Here is a 20,659-nt window from a genome sequence, read left to right on the forward strand (position 1 = left end):
CGCAGATACAGGAGTCCCCTCTTACCTGAGGGGATACGTTCCCAGACGCCCAGGGGATGCCTGAAATGGCAGATAGGGCCGAACGAACCCTGCGTGTCCTATGTCCTTTCCGGTACACAGAGACCTATGAACAAAGTTTAATCTGTAAATTAGGCACAGTAAGAGGTTAACAACAGCTATAATAAAATGGAACTGTTATAACAATATATACCTCAATACAAGTTATGTGAACGTCATCTCTCTCCAAATATTTTACTGGACTGCACTCACCCTTCTTGTGACGATGTGAGATGTTCAAATGCCCGCGTGATGGCATGAAGTGAGGTGAGTGACGTTCGCCCTGCGACACAGCGGTAGGCTACTCGTGATCTTCTGCCAGTTTCTCAGAAGGAGGATCACCTGCTTCCCGACTGGGGTAGACGGCGAGCACCTGAAACCCCAGAAAGTGAAACGTCAGATAAGGGGGGACTAGTGTGACACACACACGCAGAATGAGAAGAGGGCAGCTATTTTGATGCCTGTGGAAATGGCAGCCTAGGAATCTAAGAGAAGTCCTGCGGCCTCTGGGAGTATTCATTTCTTCACTCTTTCAGAGAGTCCTGCTGGGGCTGGGGCTGGGTTCCACTCTGTCCCATGCAGTGCAAGTGTAAGGGGGAGCAGAGCAGACAGAGCCCTGCCTGCAGCGAGCTCCCTGCCCGGTACGGGGCACAGGCATAAGGAATCGCTCAAATCACTGTAGTGAGGGGACCGAGGGTTAGGGAGGAGAGCCCCAGAGGCATGAGAACTAGAAAAAGGTTCCTGGCCTGGTTAGGGGGCTGGGCATGGCTTCCCGGAGGAAGTGACATTTAGGCTGAGAGCCAAAGGAAGAGGGAGGGTCAACCAGGCATAGAGAAGACAGGTAAGAGGTCAAGGTGGGTGGCATCCACCAAGATGTGGGAGTTGAAAATGGATACGGTGATGCCCTACCCACCTCCCTGACCAAGATTCCTCCTCTCCCCAGAGCGGGGCCCCCGGACCTCCTCCTGCAGGCTTGGCCTGTGTTTGGCTCCCTGGCTATGTGGAGTCAGGAGACGTTGGGAGCAGCCTAAGTTCCGGAGTTTGGGTGACTCGACATCAAGTCACACTTTCTGCTACACTCTTGCACTTACTGCGTGTCACATGTGTGATGCCCAGATCTGGTGATAAGGTGCCTCAGTGAGCCATGGTCCTGTGGGCAGCCCTCCTGGCCATGGCTGATGGCTACCTCACTGGATTTCCTCCTGTTGCCTGTTCTAAGTTTCCCTGCTGTCAGGTTTTTACCTGTCCTCTTTATCTCTACCCCCCCCCCACCGCCGCCTTGTAGGCCACTCCTGATCGGCCCACCTGCCTCCCATAACCCTCATTTCTCAGTACAGTACCCACCCAGAGGACTAGCAATCCTCCCCACACTGACCCACTCCAGTGGGCAGTTCATATTTCCAGGTCCTGGTCACCCCCAGCATCACCTAAAACCCTGCTCCTGACATGATGCATCATTTCTCTGAAGGAGAGATTTAAAGGTTGGGAAAGTGAAGGAGAGGCAGAGAAAAGTACAAAGTACACATGATCAGTGCAGGAAGAGAATCACAGACGTCCCCGAGGCTGGGAGTGAGGCCCCTGTTGGTGACGTTGTCATGCAGGCAGACTTGAGGACCTCTGGCCCACAGGATCTGGGTGCCTGCTTCACGCTTTGTCTCTCACTCCCCTAATCCCACCCTGGACCCCTCACCCAGAACTCTATACTCCAGCCCTGTGGAATGTTTTTCACATCCTCCATCAGATTAGTTGGAAGACCTTCAAAACTCCCATTTTCTGTGCCTGGAATTTAAAAACGCTTCCCTTTACTTGTTGGCCCTCAGCCTGAACAGCACTCTATCCCCTGAGTCCATCCTGGATGGACCTCCGAGTTGGGTGCCCCCCATGCATCTTGTATCTCCCTGAACTTCCTGTATTGGGGTTCCCACCATACTGCATCTTAACTGTTTGTCCATTTGTCTCCTCTGCTGGACTTCAAACTGTGTGAGATCTGCAACTGCTTTTTTATTTCATCTTTGTGTCAACTGCTCTCCTGCCTGGTGACTGAGTGATCAAACACACAACAGAAGCCCCATAAGTATTTGTTACACCGGTAGGTTGATGAATAGCCACACAATTATCTCCTCCGCCACCACTGTCCGAGCAAGAAGGCAACATTCTCTTCCTTAGACCACGGCCGTGGAGAAGCACCATATACTGTGGTCACGGTCACACAGGCACCCTCTCCTCTAAAAGTATTTTTTTAGTGGCATCCTCCCTCAGTGCTTAAGGATGTTTGAACTCCTTCGCTACAGCAAGCAGAACCCAGAGTCCCCTGGGCAGGACGTTAGAATTGCCTCCTCCCCGCTTCACACTCAGGTCCTCCTTAGGCTGGTGCCCTTCCCTGAGGAATCTGAGCTCCGAGGCCTTACAGAAAATAAAGTGCTTTCCAGTTACATTCCTGGAGAAGGAGGCTGACAGACCCCCCTACACAGCCTCCTGGCATGCCTGTTTCCAGAAGCACCGTCATTCCTTGCACACTCAGCCGCAAGAAGTTCCCTGGAGCGGCTGCTCCTCCTCCCACTCTCAATTCAAATACTTCATACAATTTGTTTAAAGGATCTTCTGGTCATTTCCACCATCTCATTTATAAGCTTCCCAAAGTGTGATTCACAGAATAGGAGAGACCATGAAGAAACAGTTCCGTGATCCCATACATTTGGGAAACGGTGCATGGACTGTTCCCCTTGGAGATTTCCTAGCATGTGACACTCTAAGATGCACCCTGCAGTCACACATTCTGCCTAGGATTTATGGTCCAAATGGCAGAGTTGGTTCAATCCCAGACTCATCTCCCTATAGTACATAATACACAGCAATGAGAAACAAAGTATACGCTGAGGAAATAAAGAAGGCATAGTACAGCATAGAAACAAAATAAGCGCTTCAATGTACCAGAAAAGGAGTGGAAACACGGAGCAATGAGCAGGGCTGAATCCGCAGGCCTGCCGGTTCAAATAATTCCTCTCCTTTGGGACAGAGAGGGATAAAGTCATTTTGTGAGACAGGGCGGAACTCAGTGCCCTGCTCACCAAACATCTAGTAACATCCTGCAGACAGGTGTTTGCAGAACACACATGGGGCCATGTTGCCTTTGCCCTGTCCCCTCCACTCTTGCCTCCTATCACTGGACTCAAGGCGTTCAGATGCCAAGAACTGGGCAGGCTCAGGCACACACATCGTTTGGCGGCACCAAATTTAACACTAGCCTTCTCAGAACGGGGCGTGGGGGGGGGGAAACCTGTATAACAAGATTCCACGTGATGGATTTCTCTCTCTCTCCCTCCCCCTCTCTCTTTTTCCCTCTCTCCCTCTCTCTCTGTCTGTCCCTTTCTCTCTTCCTCCTCTTTCCCCCCACCCCTCTCTCCCGGTGTCTCTGTCTCTCCTTCTCCACCCCCCACCACCATCAACTTTTCTTAGGAGCCTTCCTCCTCACCTTCCACTCACCTACCCCCTGACTTCCTTTGTCCTTACTTCTGGACTGCTGTCCCCACAACCACCCAATGGCCATACCCAACCATGCATTCTCAGACCTCATCCTCTGTGACCCTCTCCCCTTTTCAACAGAAGGCCCCTTCTGATGAACCTGGCAAATTCTTGGCTTCTTCAGGGCTGCAACTTTGCATTCCTTCCACCTCTCTAAGTGCCCCAACTCTTTATTTTCCCTCTCCCCGTCTCTGAAGTGGAAGTGTTTCCAGTGGCCCTGCCCTCAGCCCTCTTCTCCTTTATCTCCTTATTCTCACATCTATCCTCACACTGCCCTCTGCATGCACATGTCACTCACGACTAATGCGTCGGCCTCAGCACCCCTCACATTGCCGAACACCTAGGAGTTCTGAGAACATTGTGACTTAAATGCTGATCGGGAAATGGTCGGTCGGCTTTGCTCTGTGTCTGTTGTTGGTTGTGTTGATCGTCACGTGTTATAGTGGTTGAAGCACCAGTTCAGATGGCTGAACAACAGCTTCCCGTTCTGTTTTCACTTCTTGACTTGATTTTCTGCCAACTAGTTCATGACTTCTGTTAGACCTATCAAAGCTGCCTGCTCCAGCCACGAGTCCTATTGAATAGCTGACTTCTTGTAGAGTAAATCATTTTCAACACACAAAAAATCTCATATACCAAATATACCTATAACAAAATGCAGTTGTATTACTAAATTGAATGTTTTGTTCTGATATTCTGAAAAGAATTTTCAGATACATTGATTACATTTTTACATTTTTAAGGCATTTTTTAATTAATTACTGTGGCTAGCTGAAATTTTTCATTTTCGTCTGCTTCTCAATTTTCTCCTCTCATATTTGTAAATCTTGTTTAATCTTTTAAAGGAGTTTTGGTAAATATTTACGTATTTGTGCATGAATGTGTAAAACCCTAATTCCTTGGTATAAATTCATATGGATATGAACATACATATATGAACTGACTTCGTCACATATTTTCAACTGTGTAAGTTAAAGTTGCTTACTCTAACAGCCGTAAAAAGGCAGAAAAATACATCGAGTGAAATAAGTTGACTTACGACAGCCACACTACAAATTCACCCTGAAACTTACTTCGTCTTCTCCATTTGTACTCTTATGCCCACCCTGCCCAACCCACCTCTCCAAAATATCTTGAGACCATTTCTTTCTCTTCCTTACTTCTCAGTTTCTGCCATTTTACCATCATTTTCCCCAGTGACCTAAGCTCCAACTTCAGTGCTATCTTACACAGCTCCTTTCCATTTGCCTGCTCACCACAAAAGCCCAAATTTCTCAAAATCAGTTATGAAGCCCTTTGCATTTCTCCACCACAGGGTCTCTCATCACCTGGAAGTGATCTTCTGATATCCCTCTGCCCCAGAGACAGGAGCCTGGGGTAGAAAATTATTCTCTTGGCAACAGAAATCCTTGAAGACCCCACATGTACTATATAACCTGAGACCTCTGAAGAAGTATCTTGTCCTAAGAAATGGCATAAAAGATCCAGATACAAGGATAATATGTTCCGACTCTAGGCAAGGGGACCAGTACTAGACATTTCACCAAAGGAAAGATCTAGATTCAACCACCGTAAAGAAAGCTATAACCCACTCAATCAGAGTGTGACCTGACTGAAATGAGTGAGTGGAACTTTGAGTAGTTGATGGAAAAAACAATAAAAGCAATCAATCGGGACCTTGCCACCCATTTTCACCCGCAACCATCCAAAGAATCCAATTGTTACCAATGACCAAGGCTCATTCTTTCCTAGACATGGTCCCCTGGAATAGAAGGAGTTCAAATGAGAGGAAATATTCTGCAGGGACACTCGGTCCCTTTTGTCTAAAGCTGCTCTGACCCCCAAATTTGTGAAGTTAATGATGAAAAATATTATCCCTGGACTCAGACCTGGGTTCATTTCCAGTCTCTGGTATATACCTGGTATATACCAGGAAAATTCCTTCACATCATCTACTGCTGCCACTGCAATTATGAATAATATTAATTATAGCAGTATTTGCTAAAATGTATTGAGTCTTTACCATGTACTCAATAAAAAGTCATCATCTTCTCTGTAAAGCTGGGCTAATGACATTTTCAGAGTGCTGTGAGATACAATGAGCCCTATGTGTATACTGACTGGCACACAACCTATGCCCAGTTGATGGTAGTTAGCGTTATTATTTTTTGATGTTCCCATTATCTGCCCAGGAGAATGTATCCTATGCAGCTGCACAGCCTCATTTCTAGAACACTAAATGAATAAAGTGGTCTCCTGGCTTATCAATCAGCCTCTTATCTGATAACCTCTGCAAATACTGATAAAACTAGTTTCTTGTCTTGCATCATTAAAGACTCATCTGGGACTCTGGGACACACAGAGACATAAGATGCCTTTGTGTTTGCAATCACGGATTCTTGAGTCAGAATGCCTCGGTTCATATCCTCAGGGACAGTATGGCCCCTCCGAGCCTCAATTTCCTCAACTGTAGAATGAGATCCATGATAGTACCTACCTCAGAGGAACCTGTGAGAATTCAACGAGCTCATGTAGCCTCATGGCACTTCTATGGGGAAGCACCACAAATATCGGTCGCCATGGACAGAAGAGGAAGCAGACATTTCGAGAAGTGAGGTAATTTGCTCTAAATCGGATGACTGGAAACTGGCAAAGCCAAAATTTGAATCCAAATCTAGGTCCAACGGCTGAGTTCTTCACCACATTCCACCATCCAAGTGGCCCTCCAACCTCTAGCTCTGGGCACTGAACTGTGTAAATCCAAGGCCTTTCCTATACTTTGAGGTGCTTGAGGGCAGGAATTACGTATCTTATGCATCTTCATTTTCCCATTAGCACCTAGGCCCGTATGTCGCTCGCTGAAATGTCCCTTGAGCCAATGATGACTAGCCAATCAAATAAGTAAATGAATGCATGAACAACATATCAAGACAGGAGACCCGTGTTAAGAGAACAGGGTTCCAAAGTATCCCAATCAAGAAGAGTAGGGATTAAGAAGAAGAAAAGAAGGAGACAAAGGAGGAGGAGGGAGAAGAACAGCTCTGGATCTGCACAGCCAAAGGTCATTCGGATCCTTGGAGAGAAATGGTGGAGGAAGAGGACTCATTGTTGTGGGGTAGGGAAGGAAAGCCTGTATGGAAAAGGAGCAGCAGGTATAGATCACTTATTTATACGCTAGTCCTATAAAAGGAAGGTGTCGTGAAGAGCTGTCACTAGAAAGGGAGCAAAGTCAAGTGAAGAACTGTCTTTGCTTTTTATAAAACAGAATAACCCTGATATGTTTGCAGGAAGAGATGATTACCTCTCTCATACAGGAGAGAGAGATTACAAATTCTGGAAAGGAAAGTGATCGCTGCAAGAACAATGTCCCAGAAGAGATCAAAGGGGTTGGCCCTAGCATTTTTCAGTCTGTGGGTTACAAGCCAGTGTTTGGGGAAGGGAATGGAATTGAGTGGAATGGAATGAAAATTATTGGAACCCATCCCATTTTAAGCTTTATTTCGTGTGTGTTGTGAGTGTGTATGTGCATACTGGGTCACCATTTAAAGAGTTTTTTTTTTACTGTGAATCATGGTCAAAACATGTTTAAAACATTGGCCATTGGTGGAGAAGTTCGATTGAAGTTGTCTATGACAATCCTTTCACAATGGTGCGGATGCTGGCCGGGAGGCAGTTACAACTCAGGGAAACTGGCCCATCCCACCTTTCTTCCCGCTTCCGCTCCTCTCTCCTTCCCTCAGGAAACATTTATTCAGGCATCTATCTACTACTTACTATTGACTTTTCTAGGCCCTGGGCATAAGATTGACTTAGACACAGTCCTCCCCTCACAGAGCTTACGACACGGTGTTTACTACCTAGTAAGAATGACCTCCATGTGTCCCAGACCTCTCATGGTGCAGGCTTGGACTCTCCTAGTTCTCTGGCTTGGGTGATTCCAGCCAATCTGGTCCCAGCCTCAGGTCCTACCCACCTGCCCGAGACTCACCCACACACCCAGGCTGCTGCCCAACTAGTGAAGGATCTGCGCTGCCCCCCGCCCCCCAAGAGTGCTGTGTCTCCAGGTACAAGGAGAAAGTAAGTCTCCCAAGCAGACTTCACTCTCAGCAGGACACCGAAATTCCTGGAAGGTGCTCTCAGCTGTGACCTGGCAGAGGCCCCCGAGGATGGACCCTGTGGTCATGCACCCCAAGTCAACACACCCACCTGCATGTTCGGGCTACTGCGATTGGCCATCCACCTAGATCAGGTTCTTGTTTTTCCAGTTTTCTTCCATTCCACAGGCAGCCCTTCCAAGTGTGCATTGTACCTCGGGCATTCAGACCCAGAGCCTTACATGGGACTTCTTGCACAGAGCTAATGGAAACAAGAGAAAGCTTTCAGCTGAAGATTTGGGACGGGGGAGGTCTGCAAAGCTTTTAGTCCGTAGGCATCACTGAATGAGAGTAGACAGCAGCTTGGGAAGAACCTGAGGAAGCAGCTATTTTGCAAAGCCCCGTTCCATAGACAATGCAACTGAGGCTCGTGCCATGAGGAAACTGTAATAATTCCACAAGGGGCTTGGGGACTGGTGCTCCCGGCCCCCATGCCTGCTTCATCCGGAGAAGCTCTGCCAGTGTGTTTCACGTGTCAGCTTCTGCATGAGACTGAGCTTGAAAAGAGGGTCTCCTTGCGGCGGGAGCAAAGAAGCAAACCAAAAAATATCACACTGTGCTGTGATTTTTATGACATTAAATTGGATCCCATTTACATCAAGAGAAACAAAATACTGTAAGCAGACGCTAAGCTCTAGTTAATCGTATGTGTGCCAGTTAGGGGGAAGTTTACTGATGTCTGTAAGTTACCTCAAAATGTATTTAAAACTATGCCAAATTAGGGGCGCCTGCATGGCTCAGTTTGTTAAGCATCTAACCCTTGATTTTGACTCAGGTCATAATCTCAGGGTTGTGGGATCGAGCCCCGTGTAGGGCTCCATGCTCAGCAGGGAGTCTGCTTAGGGTTTTCTCTCTCTCCCCTTCCTTCTGCCCCTCCCCCCAATTACTCTCTCTTTCTCTCTCTCAAATAAATAAGATCTTTTTAAAAATATGACAAATTAATGAATAGATGGGAGGATGGCTACATAGGGATATTCTCAACAAAGCAAGCACAGTAAACTGTTAATGGTGGCGCCTAGGTGGTAGGTTTATGGGTATTCTCAGTAAATTCTTTCAACATTTCCATATGAAAGTTTCCATAATAAAATGTGTGGGGAAAATTGACACCAGATGCATATGTTCTAATAAATGTTTTCTTACCTCTTAAAAGCTGTTAAAAAAAAAAAAAGGAAATTATGCCTGTACCACCTTCCCACATGGCCAATCTTGTTATCGCGCGGATAAAATGGAGATAAATGATGTGATCACTTCAGGAAAGTAAAATGCTACCTCAAATATTTTTCCTAGTCAATCACTTATTCATTAACTTTTAATGCCATAGTTATTTGAACTTCTAAAACCTGCTGGGTCTAATTGCAACACCTCACGTTTCTGGAGCGCAAGTAAGTGCTTTCACACATATTGCTTGGTTTGAGCCTGACCGTTCTGTAAGATGGCCACACAGCCAGATCCGAAAATAGCACTCACGTCTTCTGGCTCCTGGGTCCAGGGACGATGACAAAGGGAGGTAAGCAAAGGTTCCGTAGGGCACCTGTAAAGGTGCTCAGATTGAAAGAGACACAGTGGTAAGCCAGAAATCTGCATGGTGAGGGGATGGTCAGGTACGGTGGCTAAACATCATGGCGCCATTGCTTCCTAACTTTGAAGGTACTACTCGATCTTCTAAAGATGGACATTTTGCAGTGAATGATTTCCTAAGGTTATCATCACTAATGTTATCATCATTTATTCATTTCAAAATAAATTCTGTGTAAGTATTCAAGCCCAGAAACTGTGGTGTGTGGGCCCTTGGAATCCTGCAACGCGCTCACCAGAAATCTGTGGCATGAACCACTGAGATGTCATGGACCACTGTTTCTTCCTTGATAAAATGGGGGAAACCAAATTTACAGGAAGACATAAATTTCCTTGAATTTTACGAGTAACATGAGGTTTTGTGATCATTTAATCCCACAGTTACCTACATGGAGTCCAGAGACTTCTAGGCTAGCATAGTCCATATTGCAAGACTTGTAATAGAAATAATATGCCCATCCAAAATGGTGGTGGGCAAACGAAAGCACTGCTATGCTTTTATCATATTATTCTCATGTTCGGCCAAGGTCATACTGGCAATTATAAATGTCCCTAACTCATTTTTTTAAAAAATCAAAAATCAAAAGAAATCTCACTTACATGCAATTTATTCTACTGGCAAAATAGTCCAAACCCTCAAGGGAGGATTAGAGAAACAATGGATAACAACCAAAAAAAAGTTTTTTATGGGATAAAAATCTTGTCAAAACTTTGTTTTATTATTAAGAAAACAGAGAATCAGGGGTGCCTGGGTGGCTCAGTCAGTTAAGCGTCCCACTCTTGGTTTTGGCTCAGGTCATGATCTCAGGGTCATGAGATGGAGCCTGGAATGAGGCTCCATGCTCAGCGGGGAGTCTGCTCGAAGATTCTCTCTCTGCCCCTCCACCCCTCAAATAAAGAAATAAATCTTAAAAAAAAAAAGAAAAAGAATCTAGAGAATGAAAGAAACTAAGTGTTCTGAATTCCTCCAACAAGCAGGAGGTGAGCCAGAAACAAGGGCAGCGTTTATCTGGGTGTAGAACAATACAAAGGATGTGAACGCATGTTGAGGCAGCTCTAAACTCATTCATTGAAGCTTCCCTTTTCTGATGAACAATCGGCTAGGCACTGGGGTGAGAATTCGACACTTGGTTCATTCTCAGGTTGTTCTGGTGGTAGGGACAGCTCTTCCAGCGTGGCTTACAGCTGCCCCAGTTTATAAAGTAATTGCTAGCCCTCCAAAAGTCAGACACTTCAACAGGAGCGCCCCATTACTTCTCAGCAACAGCAGAGAACAGTCCGTGTGTAGCAGAGCAGCAAAATCTCTCATGTAAAAAGGAAGACAGTGCATTTTTCGGAGAAATTCCTCAGTGCTGTTGGTCACGTGCAACGATGTAGAGTCTGGGAGCACAGGTGAACAGTTTGGGGTACGGGGGACCCAGTTCAAATCCCAGCTTTGCCACTAAACTCAGGCAAGCAGCTTAACCCTTTACTTAGTCTTCTTATCTGGACCACAGAGATAAACTAATGCATATAAACTCTACGGCTGTATACAGCACACAGCAAAGGCTTAATTAATGTTAACAGCCATCACTAACACACTGGCTAACTTGTAACTGGCTACCAGGAAACTGGTGTCTTTGGTTAGCCAGAAGTTATTCCTGCCATTCCCTTTTAGGGTAAAGTTTCAGATCCCTAGAAAACAAACTCACAATCTCAGAGGTTGGTGTTAAGTGAGTTCCAGGGACTGTCTCTTAAATCTGGTATGGGGGGTCCCGTCCAGTATGCTGAATAGCACCAGGCCTGTGTGATGCTCACTCAGCTCCCCTCCTGGGAACTGAAGAGTCAACATGATTTCTTCACCCCACGAACCCTGGCTTCATGCTGCCATGTACCAGTCTGTACTCTAGGCTGTGGGAGGATTGAAGCACAATCTTTATTCTCCTGTCACATCAACCTCGGGCTCCGTGAGGGTTCCTTGGCTTGGCGCCCTCATCCTGTTCAGATTCCAGTACCCTGAGCCTCCCATACTTCCCTTGCAATGGGCTCTGTTGGCTAATGCTTCCTGTGACCCCTTGACTTGTCATACTCTGTGTTGCCGTTGTTGCATACAGGTGGTTGGCCTGTCTCCACTCACTCACTCTGGTTCACGATCTGATTTTCCGGCACCGCCAAGTTCAGATGCTCCTGTGGTAGTCGTTGAGCAAGGAAGAGGGGCTACCAGGGCAACGAGGGTCAGGAGAGTGCCCCAACCCTGGAACTCTTCTGGTCAAAGACAGATTGGATTGGCCTAATACCTAGGTGCCCACACTCCCGATACACTGACAGAAGAAAACCAGATCATCCTCTTGTCCATTCACCATGGGGATTATTATGGAGTCTGTAATTCAACATATTTAAAGCAAAGATGGTGGGATGTTATAGATTTGCCAGTTAGGTTAAGCTTCTCTACGGTTGACCTAAAAAACAAGCCTCACTCCAAGGGTCATCGACTTGTTACATCAGAACACTCCAAACAGCCTCCGCAAGAGGGGCCATGATCCATGTCTTTCTTGGTCAATAGCTGAGGCTCTGCTAATTAGCAAAGTGAATGTTATAAATGAATTTTTTAATTGGTTAAACAGAAAACTTAAAATAGCATGATGATTGTTTGAAATTGGTAACAAGTAAAGTTCAGAAATGTGGACTGATTAAAAATATTTAAAGACAGGCTGCCTGGGTGGCTCAGTCCGTTAAGGATCCAACTCTTGATTTTGGCTCCGGTTGTGAGATCGAGTCCCGTGCTGGACTCCATGCTGGGCGTGGAGCCTGCTTCAGTTTCTCCCTCCTCTCTCTCATTCTCTCTCCCTCTGCCCCACCCACTCCTCGAAAAAAAACAAAATTTAAAGACACTTACCACTCTTGCTGTAATAGGGTGTAAAACTCTAACGAGGCCTCTAGCCTTGCCCTGAGACTGGTGCTTGAGGCCATCCCCTAAATGGTCCTGTGTAAACAGCCATGAACTTGGAGGATTCTCCTTGTGTGATGTAGGCTGAGAGTCACAGAATCCTGCCTCTGGGGTCTGGGAAAATTGCCTCTGGAGAACTTTCACCGAGTGGACAGCGGCCTGGAACTTCATCAAGTGCACAGAACAGCTCACACGTCACTTTTGAGTTTGTTTGCTAATAAATACTCAGTGACTAAGTGGCTGCATGCGTGGCCACAGGGCCAGGACCAGATGACATCAGTGAGGCATCTGCCTCAGGTGCACAATTCAAAAGGGCGCCAAACCCATATTTTAATGCAATAATTTTTTTTTAAATTGATGATAGACAAAATATCAAATTTTAAGTAAAGACAGGCTGTTGATGTTTGTTTTACAACCCGGCACTATTGTGCAATGGGAACAGTTGTTTGCAATCAGCCCCCGGTTCTGGGCCTGCACCTGGGCCCCCCCACTGTGCGGTTTATGGGGGTTGACAATAACACACAAACAGATTGCACAACCCCAGCAGGCTTGATATACAGTCATTTTTTTAAGTTTAGAGCTTTCATTAACTTTTGATATTAATATCTCTAAAATAACATTAGTATAAAAAATGTAATATGTTTATATAATATATCCTTTATAATCAGTTATGTAATGTATAACATAATTAATATGCTGTTATATTTTTCTAATGTGTAGTGTCTATATGAGTGTATAACATATTAATAATATAAATATAAACTTTCGATAAAGGTATACAGAAGCACCCATTTTTCCTTTGGCTTAGGCTCCAGCATGTCGCAGGACTTTATCTGAGACTTGCTCTCCTCATACGCCAGTAGAGATTTTGCCTAAGCGTTGGGGATGCCTGAAGAATTTGCACAGTGGCACATTTTCCTGGTGACCTATGTGTTGTGTTTGTCTGCCTCTCCAAGGCACCTGCAGTTCCAATATCAAGGTCACAGGAAGGACAAATTGATAGGTGTCTGGGCAACACAAAATTACAGCAAATTAGGAGAATGTGTGTGTGTATGTGTGTGTGTGCACGCACCTGTTTAACCTAGCATCTATTTGTTTAAATATAATATTGGAGGAAAAGCTGGAATTTTTGAAATTATGGAAAAGTATAAATATTAAAAAACCATGCATCATCCTACTCTACACACATATAAGGTAGAAAGCTCCTCAAGAGATTCTGAGCAGTGTCAGTCAAGAATACTTCCCAGCACAATGGAGTCTTGCAAAGTTTGGGGGAATTCTTGGTGGCATTTAAGATGCATCCTGATGGACAGATTGCCAGGACATATTGCTGGGGGAGAAAAGCAAGTTGCAGAATGATAAGCACAGTTGGATACTATTTATGTCATAGACACACCCACACACAAAACAACAAGCACCACCGTATATTCTAAGTGATCTATACGAATGTAAATGCATAGAACAAGAGTGGGAGGAGGGCCCTGGGACCGAGAATGGTGGTACTCTTGGGGAGAGGTAGCAGGGCCTGGGAGTGGTCAAAGAGGACTTCTGTGCAATGCTTTAAGGTCTGACAAGGAAATTGTATTCAAATGAATTATAAGAAGAGCTTCCCAGGGAGATGGGGCAGCCTGAATTTTAAGTGGGGGAGTGGAGGGCTCATTTTGGCACTAGAATAGAGTGCGTAAAGGGACTACTGAGATATTCCAAAGGATAGATGAAGACCAGAAAGTAAAGGGTCTTCAGTTCCAGGCTGAGGAAACGGCACTTTGTTGAGAACTCTACTGTGGGATACTCTGGGTAGCAGAATTTAACCTGGAATGGACGGGAATCAGTTTGAAGCTATGACAGTGTCCAGAGGGCCTGGCAAATGTAGGGAGAAGAAAAAGCAAGGAAATACACGGGAGGAATTTTAAATGCACCTGAGCTGATAAGGAACAGGTGGAAGAAAGGAAAGGAAGCTAAAAGAGAGGCAGGAATCAAAGACTGTAATCCATGTGGCTGGTGTGATGCTGGTATCAGTTAAAGAGAGCCAGGAATACAGAATTAAAAAAAAAAAAAAAAGAGATTGAGAAGGGAAAATCCTACCGATCACCAAATTCTATCACTCAGACATAAAAGTGAATACGTTCTTTCCTGGTGATTAACTGGGCTAACACACGGACAGCACTCAGCCTCGTACCTGGCACATAGGTGATGTTTAACAATCATACTAATGGCAAATATAAATGGATGATTTGTATGTGTCAAGCGCTGTGGTAAGGACTTTTTCTATTAAAACTTTTAATCTTACAATAATTTTATCCAACAGATATTATTACTGTTCGCATTTTACAGACTTATAACATTTACAGTTTCAGGCAGGAGGAAATGGACTAGAAGAGCGAGTTTGTTCAATCAGGCAAGGCAGGAACTTGGGGATCACAGTCATTGTGCTAACTGCTCAGTGCTAATTACGAAACAACCAAGAGCTGTCAAAGGGAACGCCGGCCTGGAAATCTTCCTGGCTGTTTAAAGAAAAGCAGTTACAGGCCGAGAACATTAGTGAGGAAGAACGGAAGATGCCACCTAGGTGAATGCTGCCTTTTAGAGATGACCGAACCTGGGCTCAGGGTCCCCGTCCAGTGCTCCCCCTGGGGCAACAGCCTGGTTTCAGATAATGGCCACAGAGGGTTGGGTAATCCTTGTGAAAACACTGGGCACAGTGCCTGGCATATCAGTTTACATTTGTTGATTGGAAGGAAAGAATCCTTAAATAGTTTTGCTAACCTATATTATTCGCTGTCTCTTTTGCTCTCCCTACCAGGAAGCCTACTTGGCTGTGCTGGTGGGTCCCCATGTCCTCATCCATCCAGCCCAGGGGCAGTTTTTCCACTTCAAGCCTGGAGGTGCGGGTGGGGGTGTGGGGAGCTCTGGCTTCCAGCTTCTTTATTATGAGAATAAGTGTTGCAGTCCCCTCCTTAGAAGCCCCACATCCCATTCCTATTCTAGCAAACACTGGCAAACCATCGGCTACGGGACAAATTGTTATTTTAGAAGAAAACAATACCTTTCAATCCATCATAAGGTGTAAATACTATACTTTGATAAAAATAGGTAGGAACCTCTGTGATCTTTTGCACTGCCGGATAACTAGATCCATGAAACCAGAAGAATTATTTTTTGAGCCTTTATATTTGGTCAATGGATTCACAATTCTGCTATGTAAAAAACACTTTTTAAACTCATATTCACTTAGCTGTTTCTTTTTTTTCTTAAGATTTATTTATTTTAGAGAAAGCGAGAGAGAGAGAATCTCAAGCAGACTTCCTGCTAAGTGCATAGCCCTATGTGGGGCTCTATCTCACGACCCTGAGATCATGACCTGAGCGGAAAACAAGAGCTGGATGCTTAACTGGCTGAGCCACCGAGGTTCCCCTCACTTAGCTCTTTCTTGAAGGAGTTTAGCTTATTGAATAGAACCTTCACAAACGCTGGGGCTGCTGAACGGTGAAGTTAGAGGTGACATCTGTGGGGCTCTCACCGTGTGCGGAGCACCGCCCTGGGCACTTCTCACAGATAACCCACTTGACTCTCTCACGAACACCTTCAGGTAGATCTTACTAATATCTCTGCTTCACAGGTGCAGAAACTGCGAGGCACAGAGGCTCCAGCACTTGCTTAAAACCACATGCCTCGCAAGGGCAGAACCCGAATCCAAATCCAGGCTCCCAGCTCTCAAACCCAAGTTCTAACCTGCCATGATGGATCCCTGTTACAATAATCATAATTACGAGCCAGTTTTACCATGATAAAATACAAATATCTGACCTACCGATTTCCTTTTAAGCAAAAGCTTTCTCTTCAGCATCAAATGAGAGCACATGTCTAAACAAAAGGAGTTTCCTCCTCAGAAGCTTCCGGGCCTCTTGCCGGAGTGTAAGGTAGTCACAGAGCACCCTCCTGCCCCCACCCTGTGCTTCCACCTACAGGCACAATGAGTCACACCCGTGATGTTCTAGAGCTCGGGTGTTTTATAGTTTTGTAGCTATTTTTATCACCACTGTGTTTACGTGTTTGTTTCGATGTGTCCCTGTTGTAACTGCCAAAATTCTGAAAACAAGAATCTTACCTTATTCGTATTTATTACTGTGTAATGATTACAATGACAATGAAAAGAATTATCAAAACCCCCACTAGGGGCTTGCCTTGTGCCAGGCCTTGTGCTAAGTGCCTAACAGGCATTTTCTCCGTTACGCCTCTCAGTGACCATCTGGGATAGGAACCGTGACTGCCTCTTTGCTCAGTGAATGTCTGACACCTCCAGGTGCCCTAAAAGTTAGGCTGATGGCTACCTCATAGCTTCTAAAGATGTTTTCCTGAAAAAAATTAGAGACTCCTTGGGGAGAGACCCAGACACCACAGGTTCCCAGAGGTTGAGAGGCCTGGGCCTGGGGGTGGGTGGAAGGGGTTCCTGAAACACTTTAAAAAAGTGAAAGCAAGTTGCACAAAGCCACAAACATTGTCAGTTCATCTCCACCCAGTAACACCAAAAGAGCTGTGACCACATGGCTTGGTTTGCCGAGGAGAGTGTCAATTTATGTGTCTCTTCCTAGTGGAATATTAACAGAGGCTCCTTTTATGCTCAAAGCCTTCAGTTTGGATGACGTATGAACTGGTCAACCAACCACAAAGTCTCAATGTGAATGGGACACTCTGGGCCAAGGGTCCTTCTGCTGCCCCCCCCTTCCCCATCCACCCCCATAAGCCAAAGTGAATGCAACCCTGTGACTTGGGACAACCTGGAGTTTGTATTAAATGAGGAAGGGGAGAATGGGGGCGCCTGGGTGGCACAGCGGTTAAGCATCTGCCTTTGGCTCAGGGCATGATCCCAGCGTTATGGGATCGAGCCCCACATCAGGCTCCTCTGCTGGGAGCCTGCTCTTCCTCTCCCACTCCCCCTGCTTGTGTTCCCTCTCTCGCTGGCTGTTTCTATCTCTGTCAAATAAATAAATAAAATCTTTAAAAAAAAAAAAAAAAAAAAGGAAGGGGAGAATGATTTCCAGACACAGGGTCATACTGCCACACTAAGATCAGTGGAATGATTGGCAAATGAACTTATGAGCGAGAGAACCCCGACGATGGACGGCATCGTCCATAATGGTGGCATTAACCTGATATCCGGTCTTGATTTGTCCTTGAGCACGTTTAACTGCATGTCTCCAATCTGATTATAAAATAAAAAGAGACCATGGCTTCTACAGAGGCAAGAGCACTAGTCTCCCTACCTCACACAATAAATGTCCATACATGGTTGTACCATCACGTACAAGTGATCTCCAAGTATGGAGAGCTACAAGCTAGATTGTTGTTGTGGGTATGTGTGGGGTGGGGTAAGGGGGATGGAACATCTAATGGAACAGAAAAGGGAAGTGTACGGGAGCCAAATAACAAAGGAAAAAAATAAAAAGACTGCACTTGCAATGGTCTAAACGTTTGTGTCCCCCTCCCCCATAATTCATACACTAAAATCCTCACCCCAAAGAGGATGGTATTAGAAGTTGGAGCCTTTGGGGGCGCCTGGGTAGCGCAGTCGTTAAGCGTCTGCCTTCGGCTCAGGGCGTGATCCCGGCGTTCCGGGATCGAGTCCCACATCGGGCTCCTCCGCTGGGAGCCTGCTTCTTCCTCTCCCACTCCTCTGCTGTGTTCCCTCTCTCGCTGGCTGTCTCTCTGTCACATAAATAAATAAAATCTTAAAAAAAAAAAAAAAAGAAGTTGGAGCCTTTGGGAGGTGCTCAGGTGCTGAGGGTCAAGCCTTCACATGTTGGGTTAGCGCTCTTATAAAAGATCCCAAAGCTTCCTTGCCCCTTCCACCCTATGAGGACACAGCAAAAAAAAAAAAAGCCCATCCCTCTATGAACCAGAAAGAGGGCCCCCCAACCACACTGGTACCCTGATCTCAGACTTGCAGGCTGCAGGATTGTGAAAAATAAATTTCTGTTGTTTGTAAGCCACACAGTCTGCGATAGTTTGTTACAACAACCCAAATGGACCGCGAGAGCTCTGGGGGGAAAAGCAGCAGATTCTAAGACGGTCTTATGCACTTATGTAAACTCACGTAAGTGTGCAGAAAGGATAAAGTGCTAGCTGAGGATCTGATGGTGCCAAGGCTCTGCTAGAGTCCCTCGTCCACTCAGCATCCCTACCACTTAGTGTAATGCCGACAGTACAAACATTTCTGGAGGGAGAAAGCAAGGAAGCAAACTAAGAAACCAACTTGGTTTCTAGAACTAACTTCTCTACTCCCTAGCTGCACAGCTCTGAGCAGTGCTTCCTCCCTCTGACAGCAGCCGAGAGACTGAAAGGTGGTTTTCGACAGTCTCTAACACTCAGGCACTGATGGAGGGCGGGTCTGAGCAAAAAGTCTGTCCGATAACCCTAGGCGGGTGACCACCACAGTGCTGCAGTGACAGCCTGCTTTGAAGCGCCTACACTTGATCTGCAAGCTTCTTTTAATTCACAAATTGGACACACACACCCCAAAAGGCAAAAACAAAAACAAAAAACCACCAAATTTTTTAAAATGTGTACGCTTTTCCACTTCATACTTTTAAAGATGTGAGCACCATTCGTCATACTTTTTAATATTTACGTATATACTCACATTCTTTTTTAAAAACAAAATCAGATCAGACATTTATATTATTCTACAAAAGAGAATTTATATGATTTTGCTTTTTAAACTTTCATTCTCACTTAATATATCACAGATACCTCTCCAGGTTTGATCACAGAAGGCCACTGTATCAGTCAGCTATTGTCACAGGGAGCATGCATAACAAATCACCCCCAAATGCGATGATTTTCAACACCTGTCTTTTCTCTTTTCTTTTTTCCCCACACTGAGGGTCTTAGCCAGCTAGATTTGTCTGGGCTCCGAATTTCAGGTTGGGTCCAGCCTGTCCCATGCGTCTGTTATTATCCTTGGACCAAACAGCTCACAGATTCTAACCTTACAGCGATGGCGGGAGCTCAGGAGGCATGAATGAAAACCCATAAAGCTTCCTAAGGCCTGGCTCCATTCACTGTCACTTCCGTCCACACTTCACCGGCCAGAGTAAGGCCATAGTCAAGTTCAAATCAGTGAGGTGGGGAAATAGAGTTCGCTTCTCCTAGGAGACACTGCAAAGTCACTGACAAAGGGTGTGGTGCATGGGAGGGGTGCACCTCATGAGGATGGACGTAGTATATAAAAATGGATCATACTGTGTTTAACCATTCCCCCACTGACAAAAGTTAGATTGATTCCAACTAACAATCATGCAATATACACGCTACCAAACCTTTCATCTGATCCTCAAAGCAACCCTGAAGAGCAGTTACTATTAACCCCACTTAAGAATGAGGAGTAAACTGGACCATAATACAAAGGGTTAGTCATTCTTTTAGGGAGGAATCCAGGTGGTCCTCAAATTCAAATATTCTCATTACAGCCCCTTTAAAATCCTTTCTTGGATTTGATGCTTGATCAGATTTGTCTCCTCCAAGGAGCTGTGAAGAAGATGCAGCTTGTCTTATTTCCCTTTTGTCTGGGCTTCCATGAAACCGGAGCCAAATTTAAGTCTCAATCAAGGCAAATTACTTACAATTAACATATCCATAGACTTATTTTCTTTGGTTTTAATTTTCCATTTCTATTTCATTCAACTTTATTGTAATGTACTTTTTGTGTAAGCTTCCTTAATTTTTAAAATAAAGAATCAAGGTGTAGTTAATTTGAATTTTAAGAGTGTTAGAATTCTGGGCACTGAGGAGTCTTGGGCTCAGATGAATGGATGGTGAATGTCCTGGACTCTGTCTTCCATACTCTAGAACTTTCTGGAGCCTGGCTTCTTGGTGTTCACTGTCACAGAAGACAGGGAAGGAAAAAGAGTGCAGACTCAAATGAGTCCATCTGACTAGTTAGCAGCAACTCACTCTGGTAGCAACTGAACAGAGGTAGAAAATTAACAGATGGTGTTCCTCCCCACTTCCCAATACCAGAGAAAATTCGGGGTTGTTTTAGTGTCCTAGACAAGCACAGCATCTGGGCCTTGTCAGGTACTTGATAAATGCATAATGATATACAGTTATATATTTATCAAAAAGAAGTAAATATAATCAACACCCAAAAAGCAACCCTATTTTTAAATTTTCAATCTTACATTTTGGACTTCTGCATTTTCAAGAGTAGTAGTGGGACGCCTGGGTGGTGCAGTCGGTTGAATGTCCGACTCTTGGTTTCGGCTCAGGTCATGATCTCATGGGTCGTGGGATCAAGCCCAGTGTCAGACTCCATGCTCAGCATGGAGTCTGCTTGAGATTCTCTCTCCCACTTCTTCTGTCTCTCCCACTCCTGCTCCCTTTCTCTCTCTCTCTCTCTCTCTCTCTAAATAAATAAATCTTAAAA

At 45.3% G+C, this 20,659-nt stretch overlaps 1 long non-coding RNA gene across 1 annotated transcript in view; it reads right to left on the reverse strand.

Annotated features, from left to right (window-relative positions):
• Positions 1-8,231, reverse strand: part of LOC103677643 — a 152,865-nt gene extending 144,634 nt beyond the window's left edge. The window contains exons 1-3 of the long non-coding RNA XR_572489.2: positions 7,786-8,231; positions 271-430; positions 26-124 (exon numbers count right to left, since the gene is read on the reverse strand). This is a non-coding gene — a long non-coding RNA (uncharacterized LOC103677643). The remainder of the gene's footprint in view (positions 1-25; positions 125-270; positions 431-7,785) is intronic.
• Positions 8,232-20,659: the final 12,428 nt, after the last annotated feature.

Source organism: Ursus maritimus, unplaced genomic scaffold (assembly GCF_017311325.1).
Source record: "Ursus maritimus isolate PB19 unplaced genomic scaffold, ASM1731132v1 scaffold_10, whole genome shotgun sequence".
Classification (NCBI taxonomy): Eukaryota; Metazoa; Chordata; class Mammalia; order Carnivora; family Ursidae; genus Ursus; species Ursus maritimus.